The sequence below is a fragment of the Ruditapes philippinarum genome, unplaced genomic scaffold (assembly GCF_026571515.1).
Source record: "Ruditapes philippinarum isolate M1 unplaced genomic scaffold, ASM2657151v2 ctg20365_1_1_1_1, whole genome shotgun sequence".
Classification (NCBI taxonomy): domain Eukaryota; kingdom Metazoa; phylum Mollusca; class Bivalvia; order Venerida; family Veneridae; genus Ruditapes; species Ruditapes philippinarum.
In genome coordinates, this window is record NW_026864204.1 from 1 (window position 1) to 7,199 (window position 7,199).

A 7,199-nucleotide genomic window follows, 5' to 3' on the forward strand; every position below is an offset into this window, starting at 1 on the left:
AAAAATTTATGCCTGAGGTTTAACTAGGTACCTATTTCTACTAACCATCCTCTCAGTACAACTGTTAGCCTGGTTCCAGTCTGTCGATTTTTTGTCTGTTAATGTTTCTGTTTGGCAAATCGGCAAATTGATACTATCAAAACGACGAACGAATACGGAATATTTTAGCGCATATGTTATGAATAAAAAAAAATGTTATAAATAAGCAAAAACTATCAACGCCTGAATCCCAGGCTATACAACTGTGTATATCCAATAACGCAGGCATGCGAAAATAATGCACGAATCCAATAAAAGTAACGCTGTGCAAAGCTATGGATATAAACGAGTAACATGGTAAGTAAACGTACCAATATATTAATGTAAATCAAATAAATAGAAATGAATAAGAACATATGGTTTCTTATGACATTATGCCTGAACCAGCATTACAAATATTTCCTGGAATATGTTTATTCGTTAGAGATCATTCGTTAGAATGACGAATTGATTACCGTTTTGGAGGCGGTATTTGTGTTTCGTCGGTATAAATAAGTACAATAACGCATTCAAAACTTTATTGTTTTGATATTCGGTATCTCATTGGCATTTACCGAACTACTTGTGTACAGGAACAATACAAAATGTTATTCAGGGGCTTTTTATGAGGAAACCATCCGTAAATGCGATCGACCTTGAGACTATTTTTGCCCTTGTAGTAAGGGGGGAAATCTTGAAAGTCCCAATATAACCTTTACATCACTGTTAAAATAATGAAACAAAGCATTATGGAGATTTATACGGAAGCGTCCTGATGCCAATTTAACATTTTCTATAAAACAAGATAACTCCTACGTAGGACTTTGCAACTCCTACGTAGGACTTTATAACTCCTACGTAGGAGATAAAAAAAAGCCTAATAAGGAGTTTATAACTCCTACGTAGGAGTTTGTAAGTCCTACGTAGGACTTTATTAGTCCTACGTAGGACTTTATAACTCCTACGTAGGAGATATAAAAAACCAAATTAGGAGTTTTAAAGCCCTACGTAGGACTAACAAACTCCTACGTAGGACTTAATAACTCCTATGTAGGACCTAAAAAAGCCTAATTAGGACTTTATAACTACTACGTAGGACTTTATAACTCCTACGTAGGAGATAAAAAAAAACCTAATTAGTAGTTTTAAAGTCCTACGTTGGAGTTTAAAAATGTCCTACGTAGGAGTTTATAACTCCTACGTAGGACTTTATAAGTGTTCCTCTACTTAGGAGTTTTAAAGTCCTTATTCGGCTTTTTTATCTCCTACGTAGGAGTTATAACGTCCTACGTATGACTTATAAAGTCCTACGTAGGAGTTATAAAGTCCTACATAGGAGTTATAAACTCCTAATTAGGTTTTTTTTAACTCCTACGTAGGAGTAATAAAGTCCTACGCAGGAGTTTGTAAGTCCTACGTAGGACTGTTAAACTCCTAATTAGGTTTTTATATCTCCTACGTAGGAGTTATAAATTTCTCATTAGGCTTTTTTATCTCCTATGTAGGAGTTTAAAGTCCTACGTAGGAGTTATCTTTTTTATAGAACATGTTAAATTGGCACCAGGACGCTTCCGTAGATTTATGTTGACGAGCAATAAAAAAAATGATTGAAATCGCAAAAAATAAACATTAATTTTGAAAATATGTTTAATATTATAATAATATACCATAGTTAGTAAATAATAACAGTATCTTTTCAATAGTATCTCTTATATAAGGAAATACATCGTTATGATATTCTGTTGTGATAATCATACAGGAATTAATATTATATAAGCTCAATAATACAGTCTGTTGTTCACCACTCCGAAATAAAACCAGAAAACTTTACTTTTAAAATTTGCATTTCTTCCGTTTAAATGTAATTTTATATATAGTAAAGTGGTTTAAATATTGTTAAAGGCATCTCAAAATTTGTATAACATTGCCAATATAACTATATTTTGTAACAATGTTAATTTGTGTGTAACATGCTTATTAAACAATGCAATATATTTAAGATAAAACAAAAAGTAATCATTATAACGGGAAAACGCATTGTGGAAACTTCACTTCCTATTTCGTAAACACTTATAAAATCTAAACTAGGAAGAGAAAACTCTAAACACGTTTCTTTATTACGCTATCGGACATTTCTAGTCAAATAGTTTACATCAAAATAAAACTTGACGACAATCAGCAGTGATCTTATCAAATAAATGGACATGTATATTTAAAGTGGCACAACATACATGTACGTATTTGAATACATGCACATGCTATTTTAGTTTATGGTGCTCATCCTCGTGCTTGCAGATGACAACTGGCACTTGCGAATGATGCATGATGTAATCTCTAACGCTGCCTGATCGTGCCCATACCGCGGCTTCTCACGATTATCAGGGGTACACTTGTTGTTCCGCAGCTTTTATTGTTGCCTCCCCAGGTTTTTCCGGTCTATATAAACGCTCCAATTTATGTGGTACCTAAAAGTAAAACAGACCCATATAATACAAGTATATCACACTGTGTGTTCAATTCAAGAAAATATTTTCTACTAAAGGTTTCAAAATAACACTCAATACATGTACACATGGGTGCAAGTTAAAAATATCTGAACATATAAAACTCCTGAATTTACACAATTTATCATTATTTCAGTTGGTTTTATGTAGAAAAATATTGCTTTCAGGAGCAGAAAAAAGCTGAACTTCAGGCAAATGCCTGAAAAAATAGTACCAATGCATACATAATGGATACTTAATAAAAATACAGTCAAATATCGATATAGTAAACTCACGTTATGTTTGTTTGTACTTTCTTCACTTGCTCTTCGTGCTATTGAAACATTGCATGTTAAGTTGCTGGACTTCCCATTAATGCCGCCGCTGTAAACAAATAAATCTTCATTCTAGATTAATTCACTGTTTGATAAATGTTTTAATATACAAAATTTACTTTAGTTCGATTGTGTAGGAAGCTATGAGCTTATAGACACACTTTCGAATCCGTTCCAGCGTAAAGTTTCTTGCTCAAGGAAACAACGACTTGCCCCTGACAGGGTTTGAACCCATGCCGCTAGCGATCATTAGATTACTAGTCAGACGCGTTAACCACTCGCCATGCCGCCACAATTTGATAATTAGTGTACAGTACAGTGGCCAATGAAATCGCATGTAATAGTTACCGTACGAGGAATAGGTCTGCATAGTATTTACAGACCCGGGTGGCGATTTGAAGACCGAGAGAGCGTAGCGATCGAGGTTTTTAAAAGGCCACCGGGTCTGTAAATACTATGCAGACCTATTCCGAGTGCGGTAACTATCTTACCTACATGCTCTTTTGTTTTTCTATCCAAACATCAGTTTTTAACTCAGTATTTATTAATATTACGTACAAGAAACATATAACTTATGTACTTTATCATGTTTAAGAAAGCATTCCAAAGCCAAGCAAAGATACCATTCGCTACGCTCTTGTAATTCATTCGTTTACAAATCAGGTGTTATTTGAATATTCTCGTGATTTTCGTGGGGTTTCATTAGGTATGCACTTGTTCAGTTGAGTCACAGAAAATAAAAACAGAACTTGTCGAGTAGGGAAAGGTAAGATCATTATTTTGATATATGAATACATAATATATTAATAATATAAACAAATACTGAGGAAGATAAAAACATTTTCTAATCATAAAAACGGAACACTTTAGCTTTATATATAATAAATTTCATGGTAAATAGATGATCAGGCTATTTCTTATACATGTATAATTAAAATATAAGATTTTTTCAAAGGAAAGTGAAAATCGGGGTTCTATGAATAAATATTAGTAATACATGTAGTTACACCGTTTTGTAAGTTGGGTTTTGTTGTTGTTGTTTTTTTATGATGGTTGATTTTAAAGGTTTTTAGAATTTCATCCATGTTTGGAAGAATTTTCTTTCCGTGTATTCTTAATTAGCATCATCCGTTATAAGACCGCATGTAAGCACGCGGTCTAGAATGGAAGTGCAAGGCTTATTCTTGATACTGGTATATAAAATCCAAATTGTTATTTAAAAAAATAACTGGGAAAAATATTAGAAAAACGGTCTTATACTAAAGATGAACTATACTCTCACTGAAAGTAATAATTTGGAAAAGAAAGATGCAGAAGTTGACTTTGATTCGATATGCACCAAAACTATAATCGTCGTATATATCCTATAATGCAGAATTGTTAAAATAATGCAGGATTGTACAAATTCAGACATAGTTGTGCAAATAAATGACGAAAACTAGTATCTTCTGTTAGGTTAACCGAAAAGCAAACTTTAAAGAAAGGCTTAATGTGCGTTGTTAGACTCATTAATATTGGCGAACTACAAAACTTCAATGCCAGAACAGTAGCCAGTACGTTTTTTCTCACAATTAATCTGGAATATAAGTTATGAGGGACATTACAGCCGAATGCGCTAATTTATTTCGATTAATCTTTAAAATATATATCGACCCTTTTCTTTTTCCTATTCAAAGTGGTCATTACCCCCCCCCCCCCTTCCCCCACAATTCAGCGTTATTTTACGGTGAATATTGTGTACTGTAATGCACGAGTTTCTCGACTTCACATATTTTCTATTGTATAGAGAACAATAGAACAATAACCGGTCGGTATCTTTTTGCAGACCTGTTAACCGGTCGGTAAGTGATTTTCTAGACCGCTTTTAACAAAGGAGCCGGTAGGTAATTACTTTTACCAACCTGTCGTCAATCATTAACAATACCAGGGGTTTAATAGGTTTTCTTTCATAACACAATAGTATTTTGAAAAATCAGAAGAATTTACCAGTAAGATACGGAATGCCGTTAGGGCCATTGCCTATGAATGTGTTGATCTGAAACGCGATAGTCGATAGTACGATGATGAAAACGCGAAATCACGAAACTACGATGGTGAAAATGCGGAAGCACGATGATGAAAACGCGAAAGTACGATGATGAAAACGCGACAGTACGATACTACGATGATGAAAGCGCGATAAACTATCGTGTTTTCACCATCGTACTGTCGCGTTTTCACCATCGTAGTTTCGTGATTTCGCGTTTTCATCATCGTACTGTCGTGTTTTCATCATCGTACTATCGCGTTTTCACCATTGTACTATCGCGTTTTCACCATCGTACTATCGCGTTTTCATCATCGTACTGTCGTGTTTTCATCATCGTACTATCGCGTTTTCACCATCGTACTGTCGTGATTTCATCATCGTACTATATCGTTTTCATCATCGTACTTTCGCGTTTTCACCATCGTAGTTTCGTGATTTCGTGTTTTCACCATCGTACTTTCGACTATCGCGTTTCAGATTAACCCATTCATAGGCGATGGCCCTTACGGCATTCCGGAATGCCGTTAGGGCCATCGCCTATGAATGGTTTGGTCTGAAACTCGATACTCGACAGTACGATGATGAAAACGCGAAATCACGAAACTACGATGGTGAAAACGCGAAAGTACGATGGTGAAAACACGATAGTTTATCGCGTTTTCATCATCGTAGTATCGTACTGTCGCGATTTCATCATCGTACTATCGCGTTTTCATCATCGTGCTTTCGCGTTTTCACCATCGTAGTTTCGTGATTTCGCGTTTTCACCATCGTACTATCGACTATCGCGTTTTAGATCTTCACATTTATAGGCGATGGCCCTAACGGCATTCCGTAGTAAGAAGAGTTGATACTAACAATGAGGAGTGATCGGCACTCAATTATTTTGAAAGATTAAAATTTGCCGCAGATGACAAAGTGAAATAAAATGGACAATGCTATTTATACACATCAATGAACAAATGATTTAACAATATTTTTTCCTGTATATTCACTATAAAATCTTTTTTCCTGCAAAATCTATTGAAAGAAGTTTCTAAGTGTTAAGTACTTACACTTGCCATTCAGAATTTAAAAAATGTAAAAGCAGACGATCTTTGATATAGAAACTTTTATATGTATCAAATGACCTTGAAAGATAGAAATGTGAAGTTATACATCATGAACTTATACAAAAACACAGATTCAATGATGCTTAAAGATAAAATAGGTTGATGTTTTTTTTTCATCTTAAAAAATCTTTAAAGCTACATAGTGTATCTAATTAAGCGATAGAGAGATATGCATTGAGATTTTTTAAACGGTAAATAATTATAGCACCCTATCTTTTGAAAAAAAAGAAATGACAATCATGCATGGCGAATCCGTGCTAGGAATGTTAAACGAATTTGTTTTGCTTTTGTCATTCATAAAATGTGTTCTACAGTCACGATCATGCAAAATAAAAGAACGCGCAAAAGCATGGAAATTAAAAGTTTACAATAAATTGAGAGAACCTTTGTTTATTTATTCTAACTTGGTAATTTGACTTCTATTTCTGCACTGTGAGCAAGTATAACGTTGTCGCTGTCTTTGTTATAGATGTGTTCAACAAACCCTGAAAGACGAAAATTGAGAAATCAAGGGCAACACCTCCATTGATAAAACACATCACTCATCATATTGTAATGAAATACTTTCTTAAAATCCAAAACATATAAGAAGGCAACTAGCAAACAATAGATGATATAACTTACTTGTTCTTGTAAACACTCGTGGGCTTCCACTAGGGATTTAGATATCAATGCCCAACTTTTACCCAAATATTAAACTTCAGGAAGACTTAGATTTATGTTAAAACAACGCTATATGAAAGTTAAAGGATATATCTTCCTGTTAGATAATTATCACAATCTTACAGTGTCCCGTTAGGGCCATCGCGACACACTCATAACTCGAGAAAATACTAACGAAACCACGATCATGGTGAAAACTCGATATACTTTCGTGATTTCACCATCGTACTTTTGATCTTTCATTATGGTGATTTCGTTAATTCGGCATTTCACCATCGTGATTTCGTTAATTCGACTTTTCACCATCGTTCTTTCGTGTTTCCCTTGTTTTGAGTTATGTGTGTGTCACGATGCCCCTAAATGGACACCATACAATCTACATAGTAATATACAAAATCCATTCCCTTTTTATAGAAGTCAATCATTCAATTTTCCCCTTAAAGCAGGACCCCTTCAGACTTACGATAATTTTCATGAAAAAAAATGAAACGGTATTTAAAAGTAAAATATTGTGAAGTGAACAAAGAAAATAATTTACACATTGCAAAAGGCACTTACA

The 7,199-nt window shown here is 34.2% G+C and overlaps 1 long non-coding RNA gene across 1 annotated transcript; it reads right to left on the reverse strand.

Annotated features, from left to right (window-relative positions):
• Positions 1–1,692: 1,692 nt before the first annotated feature.
• Positions 1,693–6,731, reverse strand: LOC132724828 (uncharacterized). The gene is made up of 4 exons (XR_009624964.1): positions 6,602–6,731; positions 6,362–6,462; positions 2,798–2,885; positions 1,693–2,483 (listed from the first exon to the last, which is right to left on the reverse strand). It is a non-coding gene; the product is annotated as an uncharacterized LOC132724828 (long non-coding RNA).
• Between the last annotated feature and the right edge of the window lie 468 nt (positions 6,732–7,199).